The 21,545-nt window shown below is 51.3% G+C and overlaps 1 protein-coding gene across 2 annotated transcripts in view; it reads right to left on the reverse strand.

Annotated features, from left to right (window-relative positions):
• Positions 1–21,545, reverse strand: part of ABR (ABR activator of RhoGEF and GTPase) — a 179,500-nt gene that overhangs the window by 93,618 nt on the left and 64,337 nt on the right. The gene's annotated exons all lie outside the window — the stretch shown is intronic.

Genomic DNA, 21,545 nt, shown 5'->3' on the forward strand with positions numbered 1-21,545 from the left:
CCTCAGAACAAGGCCCCATGCAGGATGGAGCCCAAGGCTGGCAGAGCGTGGGCGAGAAGGTGGCACCGAGGCCTGGCAGGGACACAATCGAACAGCAGACTCCTCAGAAGCCGGCACTTATTTCTATAATTTCAAAGTAGGCTTCCTTCGGAGAAGGAGAGAAGAGAAGGCCACAGGGAAGTCAAGCTGCCGTTAACCCCCTTGGCACTGCCAGCACTACTTAGGCCCCAGGGCCCACGCACAGACACCCCCTCCCAGGGACAAGCAGATCAGGCCTATGGGGGGTGCAGGGCAGCACCTCAGAAAGGCCCCCAGTCAAACCCCACCAGTAGGGTCTCTCCTGCAGCTGCGTGAGGGACCCTCCTGCTACCCTGCATCCTCCTGGCTGGGCCTGTCCCATCGTCTGCTCAGATATCACTTCCTCCAGGAAGTCCTCCCTGGTGCCCCTGCTCAGAACTCCTACAGCACATGGCCTTCCAGTGCCCCCGTTGATCCAGCCCTTTCGTCCCTGAGACCCCGGGGCAGGAAGTGGGTGTCTCAGTCATGGCCGTGTGCCCAGCACTCACGGGCTGACATGCGGCAGGACCTCGGGAAATGTGTGTGGAGTGAATGAATGAGCAGAGGAATGCACTGTCCCTCTCAGGTCTGAGGCTGGAGCCAAGTTCTCCACAGGGCCCTGGCTCCTCCCCCTCTGTCACAACACACCAGCCCCCGGGCAGCCCAAGAATGGTGTCAACGGGTCACCAGGGCACCCGGCCACAGCTACGCTCAGTCCAATCTGGCCCTTTGGCAGCCGAGAGCTTTCCCCGGCCTCACTGCACCTGGTCCTGCAGACTTCCTCTGCAGTCTCCATGCTGACAGCCCATTAAGCTGTCAGGGGACATGGCTATTTTTCCCCAGGACAGGCATGCACATGAAGAGCCACAGAACCGAGGGATCCAGCCACTGAGATGTGTGTACACCACACACCTGGGAAATAGGGCCCACTGCCCCGGAGGGCCCAGGGCTTATGTCTGAGGGAGGCTGGCAGGGGGCGAGCCGACTCTGCTATTTCTGGGGTGGGAGCGGGGAAGAGGAGCAACAGCACCCAGTCTGCCCAGGTCTGGTACTGTGAGCAGGCCTGGCTGTTTGGTGAGACCTACTCACTTTGGAGAAGCACGAGGAGGGAACGAGAGGTCACGTTAACCCGCCCTCTCTCCTCCAGGAGGCTCCAGGCTGTCCCATTAGGGCATGGAGTCAAGGCCAGGGGAGTGACCTGCGGTGGACCCTGGCCTGGCCAACAGTTCAGACTCCAGCAGCCCATGCTGACTCTCCTGTGCACTAAACAATTCCCAGGACCCACAGGACCAGATGCCTCACTCTCCAGACATTTCCCAAGAGCAGGCGTGGAGGGGACCACAGGGAAGGTGGCGTAGATGGCCTCTACGGCACAGCCTGGAGCTGCCTGGGCCCCGGCAGGGCGGGAAGGTCTCTGCCAGCCTTCCTGCAAGTGTGCACAATTCATCCCTGTCAGAGAGGCAGCCACAGGCCTGCATCTCCTGCTCCTCTCAACGCAGCCACGCCTGTGAGGCTGTTCTTTCCCCGATTTACAGACAAGGCCATTGAGTCTCAGAGAGGTTTACACAGAAAGACTTGAACTCAGGTCCGTCTGTCTGTCTCCAAATGCCATCTTCTCCCTCTGAATCTCACTAACCCTCCAGAGAAATCTCCTTCTGCAGGCTTCCTTGTTGGAGGAGGCTGACCAAAGAGGGGGAGGGAAGGATGCCTGAGATGGAGGTGCCAGCCACAGGACGGGGGGCCCAGGAGTAGAGGAGGGGGCCACAGAGACCTCTGCCAACGTTCTAGATACTTTCCCTTTCATTCCCACCCTCCACAAAACCCTCACAGCCCAGGCAGTCGGTCAGAGACCCAGGAGACCCCTACCGGGAAAAGAGATACAGAAAAAGACAGAGAAACCAACCCTCAGAGAAGGAAGGAGCCCTGGGGACTCAGGAGGATGGAAATCTTCCAAGCAGAGGCTTCAGCTTATGAAAGGCCACACACAGAAAGGACAAGTGGACCATGGCATGGCCACCAAGTCTCGAAAGAGAAAAGGCAGGGGAGACTGCTGACAGCCAAGATCCATTTCCCCTCCTAGTAACAGAAGTCTCATTATACTTGGAGTGGCAGTGTGCCCAGTGGCTAGTTACAAGACTACTTTTCCTAGTGGAGGGGGCCATGTGATTAAGTTCTGGCCAATGAGATGTTAAGTGGATATGTGTGGAAGTTTGAGGAAGGCTGCTAAAAGAGATGGTTTCAGCTAGAAGGTATAATTCTTTTTTCCCCCTCCATGCTTTCTCCTTCTGTTGCCAGTTTGGAAAGCAGATGGGATGGCTGGAGCTTCAGCAGCCATATTGAACCATGTGGTGACTTTGAGGCTAGAAGCCAGTGCTGAAGACAGCTGAGCAAAAAGCCAGGAGCCTGGGCTGGTGATGGCACAATGAGCCACCAAACCACCCCAGGACTGTCTACTTCTGGATTTCTTTTACATGACAGAAAAAAAATGCCTATGTTATTTAAACCAGTGCTAGTTTTTATGTTATATGCAGTCAAACCTAATTGTAACTGATCCAGATGGTTTTCCTTGACGTCCTGTCTGGGTGCTTTTCCTACTGCCTTCACTCTTCCTTCTAAGTCTCCTTGGTGGAATCCTTTTTCTCTGCCCACTCCTTAAAAACTGGTATTCCTTAACATCCTTACAACAGAATACTGCTCAGCAATAGAAAGGGACAAAGTACTGATACACGCAACAGCAGAAATAACTCTTACAGATTGATGCTGAGTGAAAGAAGCCAGACACAAAAGAGCTCGTCCTCTATGATTCCACCTACATTAAGCTCTAAAACAGACAGAACTAATCGATGACTGAAAAAAAAAAAGAAAGAAGATAGTGGTTGCTTCTGGGTGTGGGGTGAGGACAGGAGTGGACTGTAAGGGGCGCAGGGAGCTTTCTGGGGTGATGGAAATGGTCTGTATCTTGACAGGGACTTGGGGTACACTGGTGGATGCCTTCATCAAAATTCATCAACCAGCACACTTAAGATTAACCCATTTCACTAAATATTGAACTCTAGTTAAATGATACGCATGCGGAAGTGTTGAAGCAAAGAGCCCTGATGTTTGTAACTTACTCTGAAACACACAAAAACCCAAACGGATCTGTGATGCTCAGACGGGTGGACAGATGTGCGATAAAGCAAGTGCAGAAAAACGGCAATTATGGACTCTAGGTGGTGGGTACCTGGGTGTTCACTGGGTAACTCTTTAAACTTTTAGGTATGTTGGAAAATTTTCATAATAAAATGATGGGAAAAAATTAGTGTTTCCCAGGCTTCTGTCACCCCTATTCTATTCCCCTTTCCCAAACTTTATTTACACTCCAGGGAGAGGTCTGGGCCGCAGACCCATCTCTCTGATTGTTTCCCGGACATCTCCACCCTCAGGAACCTCAGATCCACCCTTCCCTGGAGTTAACATCCTAGATCGCTCAAGTCAGAAGCCCAGGAGCCACTGCATATTCCTTCCTCTTCCTGCTCCTCGTCTCCTACACCCTGAAACGTTCCCACTGCCCCTCCTGCTCCCCACCTTTACCAACTCTTGTGTGGACAATTCCAACACTCTCTCCCCACAACAGCCAGACCAAATCTGATTCTATTCCTCCTCTGTTCAAAATTCAACAGTTCCCCATTCACTTCAAGGGTACAGCCCAAACTCCTCAGCTGGAGGCCCTTCATGCAGCTGATTTTACCTTTACAGGGTCATATTCTGCTGCCTTGTAATATCAGACATCTTCTAGGTCCCTGTAGTGGGTTGAATAGTAGCCTCCTAAAAAATATGTCCAGGGGCTGGCCCGGTGGCACAGTGGTTAAGTGCGCACATTCTGCTTTGGGAGCCGGGGGGTTGCCAGTTCGGGTCCCAGGTGCGGACATGGCACCACTTGGCAAGCCATGCTGTGGTAGGCGTCCACATATAAAGTAGAGGAAGATGGCCATGGATGTTAGCTCAGGGACAGTCTTCCTCAGCAAAAACAGGAGGATTGGCAGATGTTAGCTCAGGGCCAGTCTTCCTCAGCAAAAAGAGGAGGACTGTCAACAGTTAGCTCAGGGCTAATCTTCCTCAAAAAAAAAAAAAAAAAAAAAAGTCCAGATCCTAACCTTGGTACCTATGAATGTGACCTTATTTGTGAAAAAGGTCTTTGCAGACATAATTAAGGATCTCGAGATGAGATTATTCTAGGTTAACTGAGTGGGTCCTCAATCTGATGACATGTCCTTATAGGGAACAGAAGGGGAGAAGACACAGACTCACGGAAGAAGGCCATGCGAAGATGGAGGCAGAGATTGCAATTATGCTGCCACAAGCCAAGGCATGCCTGGAGCCACCAGAAATCACAAAAGGGAAGTTAGAATTCTCCTCCTAGAGCCTTGCGAAGGAGCATAGCCCTGCCAACACCTTGATTTTGGATTCTGGCCTCCAGACCGTGAGAACATAAGTTTCTGTTGTTTTAAGCCATCGAGTTCGTGGTCATTTTTTAATGACAGCCCTATGAAATTCATATAGTCCCCAAAGACGCAACACTGTTTCTCCCCTCTGGATCTTTGCAAATGCTGTTTCTATACTCAGAACATCCTCCTCAGCCTTTGTCCACCCACTGAAATCCTACTTAGCCTTCAAATCCAGCTCAGATGCATCCTCTCCTATGAACCTCCTTGTCTCCTGAATATATAAAGCACTTTTGCAAACCAATAAGAACAAGATGAATACATCAACTTTCTAAGTGAGGAAGAGAAATGAACAGAATATTAAAAGGAGAACTACCAAAGCCCAATGAGCCTATTTTTAAAAAATGTTAACCTCACTTGTAATCAAAGAAAATGCACACTTCTATTTTTTGCAGTTTCCTATCAAATCAGTAAGAATTAAAAAAAAAATACCCAAAGTCATCAGGGAACAGCTACATGTACTCTTGAAGGGTATACACAACTGGCACAACTTTTCTGGAATCCATCTGGTAGCCAGTATCAAAAGCTTTAATGGGGGCTGGCCCCGTGGCCGAGTGGTTAAGTTCGCGCGCTCCGCTGCAGGTGGCCCAGGGTTTCACCGGTTCAAATCCTGGGCGCGGACATGGCACCGCTCATCAGGCCATGCTGAGGCGGCGTCCCACATGCTACAGCTAGAAGGACCCACAACTAAAAATATGCAACCATGTACTGGGGGGATTTGAGGAGAAAAAGCAGAAAAAAAAAAAAGAAGAAGATTGGTAACAGTTGTTAGCTCAGGTAGCAATCATTTTTTAAAAAAAAAAGCTTTAATGGCTGGTACAGCTTTTAATCCGACATAATCCAAGACTGTGTCCTGAGAAATTAATTATAAATGTACACAAAAATAAAGTTACAAGGTTATTAATTACAGGGCTGTTAACGATTTTGAAATATTAAAAACAACTTAAATGATTAATTATAGGGACTTGGTTGAGTAAATTATGGTCTTTCTCCAAGATCGACTTCTATGTAGCCATTAAAAATTATATGGATGATATACAGCATCTTATTGAGTTAAAAATGGAAATTAATAACAGTATGTACAGTATGCTACTATGTTGAAAAAAATTAAATTATCTGTATGTACATAGAATAAAGCCTGCAAGGCAACAACACAAAACAAGTATAGAGGATTCAGATTCTGGGAATTTGAAAGAAATGAATACACGGTCTCTGCTCTCTAGGACACTAGCAGATGTTGTTTGTTTCCTACCCAATGTCCATTTCCCCTTTCTCCCTGCTTACCTTACCCTGGCTTTATATGAGGCGGCAGTCCCACTCAAGATACTGACTTTCTCTGCCTCTCTTGCAACTAGGAGTGGCCATTTGACATCGTTCTGGTCAATGAGACTCAAGTGAAATATTCTGGGGCCTCTGGCATGGTCTTTCATAATTAAAAAGGTACTTCTCACCTTAAACTCAGATGTGATAACCGGAGCTACAGTGGCCACATTGCTGCCATGAGGAAATGATCAAGAAAGAACAGAGACACTTCCCTTATGCTGTTGAGCTGCTCAGCTACACTAGAAACAGCCCACTTCATTTTTTGCTAAGTAGGAAATATAAGCCCCTATATGGTGGATTTTCCACCACTTAAAAAGAACACATTCAGGGGCCAGCCCAGTGGCACAGTGGTTAAAGTGTACATGCTCCACTTTGGTGGCCTGGGGTTCACGGGTTCAGACCCCAGGCGTGGACCTACACACTGCTCATCAAGCCATGCTGTGGCAGGTGTCCCACATACAAAGTAGAAGAAGATAGGCACAGATGTTAACTCAGGGCCAATCTTCCCCAATCTCCCCCCCCCCCCCAAAAAGGAACACATTCTTAAGTAGTACTCTTACAGCCCAGTAAGCAATAAAACATCCTAGATGCTGTGACAGACGTACCTCCCAGGCACAGCAAGGCAGAGAGCAACAGTGGGTATGAGGGGATGGCTAGAAGGTCTTGGGTGATACTCAAAGGGAGGTGGTTTACCACTGTGGCTAAGAGCGATGACCCGGGGGTGGCATAGCCTGGTTTCCAATCCAGGCTCCGTCGCTTCCTAACCTCTCCGTGCTCAGAAGAGTGCCTGGCACAAGGCAGCCACTTATAAATGGACGGTGGTTAAACGAATGAATGTGAAAGAGGAAGACGAAGGGACCGAGTGCCCAGGGCTGCTGCGAGGATTAAACCGGGTAACGCACGCAAAGCACTTAGCACATAGTAATCACCCAATAAATCTTAGCTGCTATTATTAATATTATTAATTGAATCTTGAAAGATGTGTGGGTGCTTGCCAGGTGGATGGGGGATGGGAGCAGAGTTCTAGGCAACGAAAAGAGGCTTGGCAAAGGCACAGAGTGTGAAATAGCAGGGTCCCTTAAGGGGACTATAAATAGCCTGGCATGGCTAGAACACTGAGTGAGCAGGGGGTGAGATGCAGACAGCACTGGTGGGCACGGACAGCCTCATGAGCTGAGCTAAGACTTAGGCAGGACCCAGTGGGGACCACCAATTTGGACCATTACCTTCTGTGGGGTCCTGCCAGCCACATCATTGCCGAGCGTCACTAACTTTAGATCATTCTTCCCGATGCGTATGTTCCTCTGTTGAGCTACAATGCAGGCAGAATCCCGTGATCTCCAGCTCTCCTAGGAGTCACCCAGATTGGGACCACATGTGAACAAGGGTTACCTATTCCAAGCCTGTAATGCAGCCTGTGCCAGATGACAGGATATGAGCCAACCAGCAACAGAGCATGGAGAGCTCAGACATGATCTTCTGGGCAAGGCAGAGAGTTTGCCTCTGGGAGGTAGGTTCAAACACAAATGACTGACCCTCATTTCTACCATCTTAAGCTCTGGTAGGCGCACGTGGGAGGTAGGGACACCCAAATGCCTGGAGGCACGCAGATGTCAAGCTGTTTACAACCTTCCCCTGAGACTGTCCAGCACCAATGACCAATGGACACAGCCAAGAATACATCTTGATACCCCTAGCCCCCAAAACAGATGCTGAGGGCAGTTGTGGGGGTCTTCCCAACCTCTCCTTGGACACCCTTTAAGAACTGTGGGTGCAGGATAAAGTTGAGTTCCAGGTGTGGAATGGTCCCGCCCTCCCAGCAGGAGTGGTACCAAGGCTGATACCAGGTGAGAAATTTATTTTCTGCCCTAGAACTGATGATGGGGGTGGGGGAGTGAAACTTGGGAGAGAGCTCAGGGAAGCCCAGGCCTGGCCATCATTCCCCTGGAGGCAGCATCAAAAGTCTTCAGAGGGGGGCCGGCCCCGTGGCCGAGTGGTTAAGTTCGCGCGCTCTGCTGCAGGTGGCCCAGTGTTTCGTTGATTCGAGTCCTGGGCGCGGACATGGCACTGCTCATCAAGCCACGCTGAGGTGGCATCCCACATGCCACAACTAGAAGGACCCACAACGAAGAACATACAACTATATTCTGGGGGGGTCTGGGGAGAAAAAGGAAAAAAAAATAAAATCTTTAAAAAAAAAAAGTCTTCAGAGAGCATCAAAAGCCGTTGTGTGCCACATGCTGCGTCAGGTGGTAACAGAGCAGCGGCGTGCAGACTCCGTTCCTGCCCTCTAGGATCTCCCAGTGGGGTCCTACACATGCTTGCTGTCATCTGTGACTGTGCAGGGCAGTGGGCTGTGTGCAATTCATTTCATCTTCAGAGCAACCTCGTGATGGACGAATCTTACAAACACTACGTTGAGTAAAAGAAACCAGACACAGAAGAGTACGTACCGTAAGAGTCCATTTATATGAAGTTCAAGAACAGGCACAATGAATAGATGTCGATAGAAGTTCACAGTAGTGGCCACCTGGGGGTGCCTGTGGGAGGCACTGGGTGTTGACTGGGAAGGGGCACGAGGGAGCTTCCTGGGGCGCTGGAAACGTTCTCTATCTTGATCGGAGTGGGGGTTACACAAGCAGACATATGTAAAAGTTCTTTAAGCTGTCTGCTTAAAACTGGGGCACTTAAAAAAGTTAAAGAAAATTTTAAAAGCCAAGTAAGTAGTACCACCCTGATTCTCACTTACAATCGAGGAAGTGAAGGTGTATGGAGTTAAGTCGCTGGTCCAAGGTTTAATGGCTGTTCAGTGGAAACCCTGATTGAACATAGACAGTCTGCCTCTGGGACCTGTGCTTGAACCATTATAACACGTGGGACCTGTACCAATAGGAAAAAAGCCACAGGGGCGGGTTGCTCTCAGGGCCCACGAGTGAAAGAAATAACCTGTGTCAAAGTCTGGAGGCGTCTGCAAAGAACCGAGGCAGGACTGTGTCCATTTGTTCAAGGCTGTGAAGAACAGCCTGGTGTGGCTGAGGCTGAGGGCCCGGGAGCCCTCCTCCTGCATGAGTAGAGTCCTGCCGACTTGCCATCCCTGTCGCTAACTCCCAGAAGATGATTCCTCTCCCGGCTCAGATCTCCCTCGGATGCCAGCACCGGATGGAAGCCTGCACTGACCCTGCTGTGAAACTGCGCACTTGTGGTTTCTTCCATGTTGGCCCCTCCACCAGGAGGTGCACAGAGCTGCCCATTTACCCCAAATCTTCTAACTCTCTCAAACCCCTTCCCAAAGTAAGCTGGGTCTCCCCACATTCCCAGCAGGCCAGGACGGGCTAGACTCAGCAGTGGAGTCAGCTCTGAGACTGACAACCCCCACAGGGACCCTCATCTCCTCCGCTCAGCTGAAGGGCACATGGGGCTCTGAAACTGGCCCCCTACCCTCCCCCCCGCACCTGGTGGAAACCAAGACCCCAAGGCAGACTCGGAGTCCGGGGTCTTCTCGCCTGTGCCAGAGCTGGGCTGCCGCAGAACTGGGAGGACTGTGTTTGAATACCAGCTCTGGGGATCATCAGCTGGCTGGCCCTGGGCCTCTCTGAGCTTCAGTTTCTCATCTGCAAGACGGGGTAACAATGCCCAGACTAGTTGTGAGACGACATTAAATAACACCATGTAGGTTAAAGAACTGGGACAGCGTCCAGGCAGAGCTGTCCTCAAAACAGGCCGGCTGCAGGAACAGGAGAGCGAGCTGGGCACCTGCAAGGTCCCGGTGACCCCAGCTGACCCAGTAGACACCATCAGGAGTCACTCAGTCGTGGCCTGGCACCAAGGTGAGGTGTCCTGAGATTAGCATCTTTTCCGTGGGATAAGGCACCTCTTTCTCAGCATCCCCTGCTCTGTGACTAATGAAAGAGAGGGTGGGGAACGAGGACAGCAGGTGGTCAAGGGCACAGGCTCTGAGTCAGACTCAGGCTCCAATTCCAATATTACCACTTAACAGCCACATGACCTTGGGCAAGCAACTTAATCTTCCAGAGCCTCAGTTTCCTCATCTGTAAAATGGGGATAACACACAATGTCTATACCTCATGAGGTTTCTGTGAGGTCTCAATGAGAAAATACATGCAATGCAAGGTACCTGGCCCAGGGCAAGCACTAAATAAACAGGAGCTGTTATCATTACTACCCTGGTCCTCTTCCTGAGGAGTAAATGCCCTCAGGGATCTCCTAATCCTTGAAAAACAAAAAACAAACCCAGGGCTTTCGCTAGGTACAGCTGGGCTAGGCTCCCAAAGGTCAGCTGGCCCAACAGTTCACTGATCAGCCCACAGGCAGTATGCTCAGCATTGAGCAAGGCATCACGGGCCATGGAAGTAGCTTAAATCTTAAACTTTAAGACATCAGTTCCAACTTTCCCTGAACACTAGAATCTCCTGGGGAGTTTGGAAACTCCTGGTGTCTGGCTCCCAGCTGAGGGATCCACACTGAATTGGGGTGAGATGGCCAGGGCAGCAGGGCTGCTGAAGGCTCCCCGGGGATTCTAATGTATTGTAAGGCTCAGACCCTCCAGTTTAAGACAAGGACCCTGAAGTCACAGCTCTTAAAGTCGAACAACACTAAACTCCAAAAACAGCCCCGGGAAGCCATCAGCCAGGTGGCATGAGAAGCACAGGAGAGGTTGCTCGGAAGAGGCAGAGTTTGAATTAAGACTTGAAGGATGGGGAGCTTGCCCGGGAAGAAGCGAAGGAGGCAGACAGAAAGCTGTTCTCTGATTGCACCCCGTGGGCAGGCGGGGAGGGCAGCCCCTGTCCCATTCACACAGGGCCCTCAGCCTTGGCCTTTAGCAGCCCCTGGACCACATGATGGCCTCCCTCTCACCGCGAGGCCTTCAGATAGGCCAGGAACAGGGGGACGAACCCAGCAAAGAGGCGACTGGAAAACAGGGCAGAGGCGAGCAGGCAGCTGGTCCCCTCTGGAGCGCAGGGTTCCGGCTCCACCCCCGCCGCTGGGAACAGACTCCAGGCCCCCAGCGGGGGTGCGGCTCGGCCTCTCTGGTTGCCATGGAGACGCGATCTGATCCTCCACCTCCAGGCTCCCTCGGGGAGGCAGGCAGAGACCGGGCGCCCCGGAGAAGCCAGGGCCTGACAAAGGAATCCTAGGTCTTGCACATCGGTAGCAGGGGCAGAAGCAGCAGGCGAGGGGATGGGGGCCTGCCAACCGACCCTGGGCAGAGAAGAGAGAGCGGCTTCACCAGGGTCCAGGCTCAGAGAGATGGAGAGAACAGGTGACTATTATCTGCACCGTGTTTACAGTGTACAAAGCAAGCTCGCAACCGGGGTCTCAATGCATCCTCACAATCCAGGGAAGTTGTTAGAGTAGATATTACTCCCCCATTATACAAAGGGAAAAATTGAGGCTCAGAGAGATTCTGGGTCTCATTCATGGCCACCTGGCTAATAAACAACTGAGCCACAACTTGAAGGCTGCTCTTTGAAGCAAGTCCATTGCTTTTTGTACTTTGACATACTCCCCTACCCAGGCAGAGGGGCCTAAAATTCCTAATTGCTCTGTAGGAAAGGCAGTTATATATATGCCCACTAAATATATAGGAATAATGTGCAGAATGGCCGGATGACCTTGACATAATGGAGGAAATCTTACTTCATCTGTAAATAAGCAACAGTCATTCAACAAACATCTCCTAAGTTATTATGTGTCAGACACAGCAATATGGACAGACCCCAAGCTGGACTCGGTGGCCCCAGCTCTACTACCAGTAGCCCAACAGCCCGTCAATGGGATGTGATGAGTCAAGCCCCAGGGGCCAGAAGTCAGACGGATCAGGGTTCTGGTCCCAGCTCTACAGGACTTCCCACAAGCTGCTCATTCTCGGGAGCCTCCACGTCTGCACTGTAAAATGGGATGATGTGGCTGCCCTGCCATTCCATGGGGCTGCTCTGAAGAGTGATGAGAGACATCAGACAAGAATAGTATTTCACAAGCAATACAGCATTCGACCAATCGGATAAACAAAAAAAAATCTCGCCTAGGAAGAAAGTCGTCTGTATCCGTTCGGCCTGTGGTGTATCCTGGCTTCCCCACTAGGTGGCAAGAGTCTGGCGCGCCCTCTCCTATTTGTCCCGCTTGTCTAATTCGTGGCGCTCAGGACAGTGTTCACACGCAGCAGATGCTCCATAACTGCCGACTGGCTGATACAAACCACCTAAAACTCCTCCCAATTTCTTCCCATAACAACCAGTTCAGTTATTTAAGGTCTGGGGCCAGGAGGTCACTCTGACAAATCCTGCAGGAGCTCTAAGCCTTGTTAGAGTTAAGGGCTTTAACTGGCTCCTGCCTCCCCTCTGAACTGTCGTGAACTGATAACAAGTAATGAGCCCAGACTGATTTGATTTAAGGCTCTCTCTCCCTGCACAGTGAGGGGACATGCTGCTTGCCCTGCAGAGGCAGAAGGGGGAGGCGCCGGGAGGACAGGAAGAGGGAGAATCCAAGGACCATTATGACAAGGACCTGCAAATCCAGTCCCATTTATGACCCGCCTGGGATGGCCTTCTCAGAGCCCCTCTCCCATATATGGTTTCATGAGTCCTTAGGGTATTTATGAAAAATTAAATGACTCTCAATCTAGTACTGGGAAGAAGGGGCAGTTCAGAGAACAGATAAGTAATATAAGGTCCAGAGAGGTCAGTAGGATTCTCAAAGTGGCCTTACACATTGGAGGCAGCCAGGATCAGAATCTATGACCCCCGCCTTCCACAATGGGGGCTCCCTCCAATCCCAGAGCCAAGTGGCTCCAGGCTCCCCCCTCTCCGCAGAAGCCAGCCAAGACATTCCCAACTTGCACACACTTGCACACCCTCACACCTACACCCACAGAAACACCCCGCACCTCTACCCATTGCTGCCAGGAGTCCAGACTTGCTGGCATTCAGCTCAAGCTGCTGGCTCTCCAATAAGTAATTCTACTATTGAACAGGGCCAGAGGAGGGAACCTCACAATTCACGTCCTTCTCCCCTCCCCTCAGCCCCAGAGTGCCAGCGGTTTCACCTGCTCTGACTTCCTTTTGTCACCCACCGAGAGGAGATGAGAGGAGCTCCCCGAGCTGAAATACCAGCATCACTTTTCCCCTGGGGTGGTACAAAGCCAGGTGAGGGCTGAGCTGGGGAAGGGCAAGGTGGTTAGCCGGGCCGGTGGGTCTCTGCTCTTTGCCCACATGCACACACACACAGACACAGACACAGCCACCCTCTTAAGGCCCTGTCACCTTCTGACTCCCTCGGCACTGGTCAGCCCTCACACACAATTCTCCATTCTCCTTCTTCCCCTGCTGCAGTGACCTGGAGGCCAGGGGGTCTAGATGCTGCAGCCTCCATCAGACTGGGTCCCTGGTGAGCATGTAGAGCAGAGGCCCCTGCCTACCTGTGACGGCCTGGCACAAGCAAGCAGCAAACCTTGCTTGTGTTAAGGCATGGGGATTTCAGGACGAAGTTGGTTCCGCAGCATAACCAGCCTATCCCCTAACACACCACCTCCTCCAGGGAAGGTCAGCCCACCAGTCCCCATCTCAAAGAAGTGCCACATGTACTTCCGAATGCCTGACAGTCCCTGTCTCCTAACATCACCCATGCTGGGCTCCTGGTGAACCACAGCCATCCTCCTCCAGCTCAAGAGAGAACCAGGAACACGGCACCCTCTTCTGAGGACAGAGGGGAAGGAAATCTGGAATGTCCTCAGGCAAGTAGGTTGGTGCCAGGAGCACCAACAGCTTAGTGTTTGGCAGAAGCCGACACCAGAGGGCCAAGCCATCCCCACCAACTTGGTGACCCACCCACTCTCCTGGGGCTGAGTCAGTGGGCCCAGCCCTGACCATGCCCCAAGGATGGCCTATTGCTGACGTGTGAAGTAAGCCCAAAAGTAGACAGGGAAACACCCATGTTCATTGCAACATTGTTCACAACAGCCAAAAGGTGGAAGCAGCGCAAGTGTCCATTTATGGATGAATGGAAAAACAAAATGTCTCATATACATACAATGCAATATTATTCAGCCTTAAAAAGGAAGGAAATTCTGACACGTGCTACAATGTGATGAACCTTGAGGACGTTATGCTAAGTGAAATAAGCAGCCACAAAAAGACAAATCCTGTATCACTCATAGGAGGTACTTAGAATAGTCAAATTCATAGAGACAGGAAATAGAATGGTGGTTGCCAAAGGCTGGGGGCGAGAGAAGAGGGGGAGTTAGTGTTTAATGGGTGCAGAGTTTCAGTTTTGCAGATGAAAAGAGTTCTGGAGATGGATGGCGGTGATGGTTGCACAACAATGTGAATGTACTTAATGCCACTGAACTGCACACTTAAAAATGATTACGACGGCGAATTTTATGTTATGTGTATTTTACCACAATTTAAGAAATTGAATAAAATATAACTTAAAGAAAAAAGCAGATAAGGAAGGAGCAACACCGAAGACAGAAGGTCTTTCATGGGGATTAACAGGGGAAGGGGACGACACCAGGCCTGGAGCCCACTCAGCTCCCAAAGAGGGCTCTGCAGTCCCCTTCTGAGACACAAAGGCAGGTTCCACCTCCACAGCTCATTTCTGCGGTGCTGCCAACTTTCTGGCACAAGACAAGCCTGGCTCTGCCCTAGGCAAGGGCTTGCCAGGCATTTGTCGGCTCCAATTCCAATGCTCCTTCCCCATGAGGCAGCACCTGGGCACCCACGACAGAGATCAACCTGCCCTAAACCCAACCAATGCCAATGGCAAGTATCGGGGAGCAGCCAGAACAACCCCGGGGCTCGCGGCTAGAAATGAAACATCCCTTAGGTGACTACTTTCCCTGGCTCTGCCTGTACTCCTCTGCCACCTCCCAAGTCCTCCCCTCAGATCCATGCAGCTCCATCCTCCCACCCGGCAGCGAGAGATGCTATAGGCTTACCTCCCACAGGAAGGCAGCCTCCTCCAAGAATCAAGCTCAGGATCAGACATGGCCCAGGGGCTGACAGAAGATGGGGGTGGTGGGGAGTGGACAGCACAGGTGGAAAGGAAAGGAGATATTTCAACCTGGCCCCCATAACAAGGGTGGCTGTAGACCACAGGCCAGAGAGGACAGGCCGAGAGACTGGCACCAGGGCCTACAGGGCTGGCGGGACCTTCCCCGCCCTGGGTGTTTACACTGGGACCCTCTGTGCACAGGCAGATTGATGGGATGAGGCTGGAGCAGCAATGGTCAAGGTCATTACCTCGGCTCCGAGGAGAGCTCCTGGAAACATCCCTTCCACGCCTGGGTATGTGAGATGAGAGGAGAGAAGAGGCACAGTTCCCACAAAAACCAGGGGTGGCTGATGTCAGAGACCACATCTCACATACAGGACCTGTGGGCAGGCAAGTGGGTACATCCTAGTCTCCCAAGAAAATGAAAGCAAGATTCCGAATTGGGTGAGAGCAAAGGGTTCCCGGGTCTGGAGGCTTCCTCTAGGAGCCATGAAAGGACAGAGTGGTGTACCGTGCTTTCATGGCACTAGCTCTGGAGCCAGGCTACCCAAACTCAAATCCTAGTGCTAGCCCTGTGACCTTGGGCAACTTGCTTAAACTCTCTGTGCCTTATTTCCTCCTTTATAAAATGAAGATAATAACACTATCTCGTGGAGCTTTTGTGCGAGTTAAATGACTTAGTTCAATTAAAGGCGCTAAGAACAGTGCCTGGCATGTCGTAAGTAACGTTGGTGGTTGTTATTGTTGATTATCGCTATTATTATGATTTTTCTCCCCACAATCCTGGCCCTGGGAAAGACACCAAGAGAAAGCCCAGATTGTCTGGTGCCTTCTCAGGGGCTGTGGGCAGCACACACGTTACCCAAGCACCGAAAAAGGCACAAGAGAATGGCCCCAACACATGGCAACCGTGCTCCCACTTTCACGCCTGTTCCTCCTACGGCCACTGTCCACTCTCAGCCCTAGATCTGAGCTCCGTCCTGGGAGCCTGGGGCCCATCAAGAGGGCTAGGCAAGCGATCCAGGCACGCGGTCTGCAGCAATATGCTCCACAGCCCTACACAGAGGGAGCAGAGCACCCGGCCTCCTGGGAACCACAGAGGCAGGGAGGGGCACTCACGCACACAGGGCCAGGTTTCTCTGGGCTCCGACACATACACAGGGCACAGCCATCAACACACAGAAGCTCACAAGTGCAGGCTTGGGCCTTCCCTCCCACTGCCGGTATATCGGTATTGGGATGTGTGTGTGTGTGTAGAACATTTTGATCAAGAGCTCATGCTCTGGAGCCAGACAGTCTGGGCTTGAATCCCAGCTCTACCTCTTACCAGCTGTGTGACCTTGGCCAAGTCACTTAACCTCTCTGTGCCTCTGTTTCATCTTCAAAATGGAATAATAGCACCCAAACCCCCAGGGTTTTTGTGAGGATGAAACAAGTAAATACATCTAAAGTGCACTTAGAAGAGTGCTAGCACCACTAAGTATTAACTACTATTACCATGCCTTATAAGCTCAGCAAGTCAGATCTTAACGCCTGGCAGGCTCTTGCAGAGACCCTAGCTCTCCTCTGGTTCTACGTCTTACCTTGGACCAGTTCACCAAGACCCCCTCTGCTGAGAACTCATCTGACAATTAGTCCTCGCCCCTAGAGAGCCGCAGGCAGAAATCCCAAGCTCGGTCTATGTACCAGGTCTGGGATTTGTCAATGCAGTGCCCTGACCTCACCAACTGCCTCCTGGGTTTTCCTCTGTCCAGAGGCAACGCCCACATCTCTCATTCTTCCCGTTCAGAAATCAGAAATAGCTCCAGTCAACCATTCCCCACACAGAACCTGTGTTTTTCTCTGGGGAGAGACTGCTATGGTTTTTCCGCCAGAAGATGTACAGTGTGTTTCTTTACTGGACGCCTACAAATTCCTGATTCTAGGGGCATCAGGAATCCAAAAGAACAGGACTTGAAGCCCAAAGATTTAGGTTTAACTCTTTAGGCAAGTCACTTAAACCCTCTGGGTCCCCGAGCTTGCTCCTCTGCAGGAGGACAGCATCCCCTGCTCCCCGGTGTGGAGGTAAGGAGATGACAGAATGATGGGCAGTGTCTAGGGCAGTGCCCTGCACCCATCAGGAGCTCAGCGCAGCTGGAACATGGACTTTTTTCCTCCTTTCCCATTATAGGCAAACTGTGGGCAAAGAGCTCTGAACCGACGTACCGTGCTGGCTTGGCCAAGTAGCCTGTTATCGCCAGCGTGATGAGGAGCTCTGTCAGATGGTTTAGAAAAAAATTCACCATGCAGCCTGGGATTATTGCCTGGGATTCAGAGGAGCCCTCTGTTCTGGGTGACGGGTTGCATCCTGGGCCCCTCCCTGCCCCCAGAATCTGATTTACTTGGTCAAATCACCCACTGCCCCCAGAACTAGGCAGAGGGGCCTAGGGAGCTACTTGTGCCCTCTAGTCACACCCACCCCACCCTGGTCAATGCCCACACGGCTTTTGGAGCAGCTGACCCCATCATGCCCACCCAAGCAGATGACACATCTCCCAGTGGAAAGGCTGGGAATACAGGCCCACAGACCCGCGTGCCTATCACGTGACAGCATCACGAGGCGAGAAAACCACACCCTGCAACTAACTCATCTTTCTCACTGGTTTGAAGCCTAGTGGTCACCATAGCAACAGGCTCCCGCTCCAGCCTGCCAGGCGGGGCTGATGCAATTCTCAGGCAGTGAGCAACTCCAGCTCAGCTCATACAGCTCCATTCCCACTCAGGGGTGGTTGAGGGGGGAGAACAAATGCAGAGGGAGGAGACGGGCACACACCCCACAGAAATCTCTGCTCTCCCCCCAGTGCTGCTTCGAGGGCTGGACCTAAGGGATGTGGGCCCTGAAGCAAGCAGTGGATTCCCCCAACAAATAAGGTGTCGCTGCAGTGGCTGCCACTTCTGGGTGATTCATCTCCAAGGCCTTAGGAGATGTGGAGGAGGCGGACAGAGACTGCACCATGGGCCTCTCTACTACCACGTGGCCCCTTCCCCGCCTTCTGAGCCAGCGCCCCACCAGCTGAGCACCCCCGCTTCCCTCAGCCCACAGGCAGCCCAGCTCTTCAGAATTCAACTGGTGCAGGTTTCCAGTGCTCTGCTCAGTTACGTTCTCCACATCAGTGGCACTAAAGCACCTAGAAATCCAGAACTCCCTGCAAGCTAAAACGTCCCATGAGACCATCCTCCCAGCTCTCTATCCCCCTCGGCAAGGGTTTCTGGCTGCCCTCGGGAAGTCTTTTTCACCGGCTGGAGTCCATGTGACACAACAGTCCTACACCGAGGACATATTGGCCAAGAGCCACCTGACCTCTTTAAGCGTCCAAGTTCCCTGACCTCATGGAACAAGCACGCAGAAAGGAGGGGGTCAGGTCACCCACTCCCACCCACCCACCACACACACACACACACACACACACACACACACACTAAGGACACAGGAAAGCAGCCATGTCAGAATGAGAGCTTGGCAATGCTGGTGGCCCTCTCTAGCCCCCCAGGCACCTACCCATAGATGCAGGGCTCTCCCTCCCAAGGCTGCTGTCCTGGTGAAGATGCCTCTAGTGCCAGGAACGCTTCCCTCCTGAGGGCCCCGTTCCCTTCTCCATCCCAATGGCCACCTCCTGCAGTATGCTCCCTCCTACCTGGCCCGCATCAAGGGCATCCACCCAATCAGGAGCTGGGCACAAACAGGCCCAGCTCTGGGACCTTGCACCCAGATGGATACGGGCAGTGATTAACTCCAGGGGCCACCTGGGAGATGGCGTTCAGCAGTGGGATGTCCCGGTAACGCTTCCTGCGGGAGCCTCCAGGACTCCAAGCGCAGGTGGGCAGAGACAGTAAACTGTTAGAGCTGGAGGTAGCATTCTAGATACAGAGGCCAACAGAGCAGATATGAGAGTCTAGAAATAAACACATCTTCCTATGCTCAACTAATTTTCAACAAGGGTGCCAAGACCATTCCATAGTTTTTTCAACAAATGGTGCTGAGACAACAAGATAGCCATCTACAAAAGAATGCAGTTGGACCCTTCCTTCACATCATACACAAGAATGAACTCAAAACGCATCAAAGACCTAAATGTAAGAGCTAAAACTATAAAACCCTTAGAAGAAAACAGAGGCACAGTTCATGACCTTGGATTTGGCTAAAGATTCTAAGACACCAAAAGCACAAAAACAAACGACAACATAGATAATTTGACATCATCAAAATTAAAAGCTTTTGTGCTTCAAAGGACACTATCGAGAAAGCGAGAAAACTCACAGAATGCGAGAAAATATTTGCAAGTTATATATCTGATAAGGGACTTGTAGCTAGAATATATAAAGAAATCTTACAGCTCAACAATGAAAAGACATGTAACCCAACTAAGAAAGAGGCAAAGGATCTGAATAGATATTTCCCCAAGGAAGGTACAGGTGGCTTCCTTCATTCAATCGGCAGATATCTGATGTGGACCTACTATGTGCCAGGCACTGTGCTAGGTGATAGGGACTCAACTGGGAGGAAAGCAGACTCAGGCCCTGCCCTCATGAGGTTCACCTCCAGTGGACAGACAGCCCACATGGATTATGTGCCTGATACATGTAGTAACTCAATCCTCTCAATGTGGTAGGGACTCTGAGAGCCCCCATCTGACAGATGAGGAAACTGAGGCAGAGAGAGGTTAGGTAACTAGCTCAAGATCACACATCAAGTAGGTGGTGGGGCTGAGATTCACACCCAGGGCATTCTTCTTCAGAGTCTGTGTTCTGAACAACTACATGATATGGAGCAGCATCAAAAGTGAATTCATTCCATTGGGAGTCAGAGAGGGCTGCTTGGGGAGGTGATGGTGAGCGGGGTTTAAAGGTCTTCATCAGGCAAACAAATATAGGGAAGGAGACTTGCAGAGGCACAGAGGCAAGAGTCAACACGGAGCTTGGGGAACACTGAGGGGGTCGGCCATACTAAAGCAGAGCAAGTGCGAGTGGGGTTGGGGAGCGCAATGTGGCTGGAGAAGCCGGCAGGCTATGCTAGGTTGCAGGAGGGCAATGGGGAGCCAGGGAAGGGCTTCAAGCTGGAGGGAGATCTGATCCGATTTTGTTTTATTTATTTATTTATTTATTGGTGGGGAAGATTGGCCTTGAGCTAACATCTATGCCCATCTTCCTCTTTTTTATATGTGGGACGCCTGCCACAGCATGGCTGATGAGTGGTGTGTAGGTCCACGCCCAGGATCCGAACCTGCGAACCCCTGGCCTCCAAAGTGGAGTGTGCAAACTTAACCGATGTGCCACCGGGCTGGCCCTGATCCTATTTTGTTTTGCGGACACCCTAAGGTGGCTGGGAGGGGGTGTCCAGGGGAGACAGGTGGTCTGGCTGAACAGCTGTGGAGGTTTGGGGAGAGATGATGACTCAGGTGCATGTGGTGGCCAACAGTGACCTGGGAACATCCCATCCCATCCTCCTCCTTTTGCATCCATGTCTATAACAAGAATGGGGTTGGTGGGGTGGGCATCTGCTGGCCATCAGGGGACAGGAAAGGCACTCATTGTGGGGTGCTGCCTGTCTTGTGCCCAGATGACCCTCAGGTTCGATTCCAACGTGATCCTCACTGAGGACAATGAGAGCCCTGTGGGGACCCGAATCAAGATGTCCATTCTTCCCAGCTGATCCCAGAAAGAAGGCGAGTATTCTAAGGTGCACACACTCTGTGAGGGGAGAGCCCAGGCCTCCGACTGCAGGGGGCCCAAGAATGGAGCAGTTCCAAGAAACGAGCCTTCACTAAAGAAATCTGGGCCCAGGTGGCTGCTCCCTTCAGATGGGGTAACAGCATCCTGTGAGAAGACAAACACCTTTTCACGTTTTAAAAACAAGAGCCATCTCCTGAGTTTCTGGCTGGGTAACCAGGTAGAAGGTGAAGCCAGATACTGTGCTAAAAGCTTCATGTGCCTTATCTTATTTAATCTTCTTAACGAGCAAGTGGTAAGTTCTATTACGGTCCCCATCTTGTAGATGAGTAAGTGGAGGCACAAGAAGGTTAAATAACTTGCTTATGGCCACATGGTTAGTTAATGGTGCAGCAGGGATCTGACTACAGTCACGCATCGCTCAATGACGGGGATACACTCTGAGAAATGCATCCTTAGGCAATTTCATCGTGTGTGAGCACAGTAGAGTGCACTTACACAAACCTAGACGGTCTAGCCTACTCCACACCGAGGCTACACGGTACTGATCTTATGGGACCACGGGCATACACGTGCTCTGCCATTGACTGAAACATACAGGCAGCCTGAGTCCAGAACCAGCTTTTCTATCCACCTCCAACTTCCTTTGAACCGAGCGCTTTGATCTCTTCCCAATACAGCCATTGTGTCCAGAGAGACTAGCAAAGAATTAGAGAGATTTCAGGCCCTGACTCACAGTTGGGCTCAGTAATAACAATCGCAGCCCACACTTACACAATAAATTAACTCATTTTATCCTCACACCGCCCCATGAAGTAGGTACTATTAATATCTCCATTTTACAGATGAGGAATCCAAGGCACAGAGAGGTCACATGTCTTGCCCAAGGTCACACAGCTGCTGAGTGGCCAAACTCGGAACCCAGACAGTCTGGTCCCAGACCCTACTCTCTCTCTTGCTCCC

The sequence above is a fragment of the Equus quagga genome, chromosome 11 (assembly GCF_021613505.1).
Source record: "Equus quagga isolate Etosha38 chromosome 11, UCLA_HA_Equagga_1.0, whole genome shotgun sequence".
In the NCBI taxonomy this organism is placed as follows: Eukaryota; Metazoa; Chordata; class Mammalia; order Perissodactyla; family Equidae; genus Equus; species Equus quagga.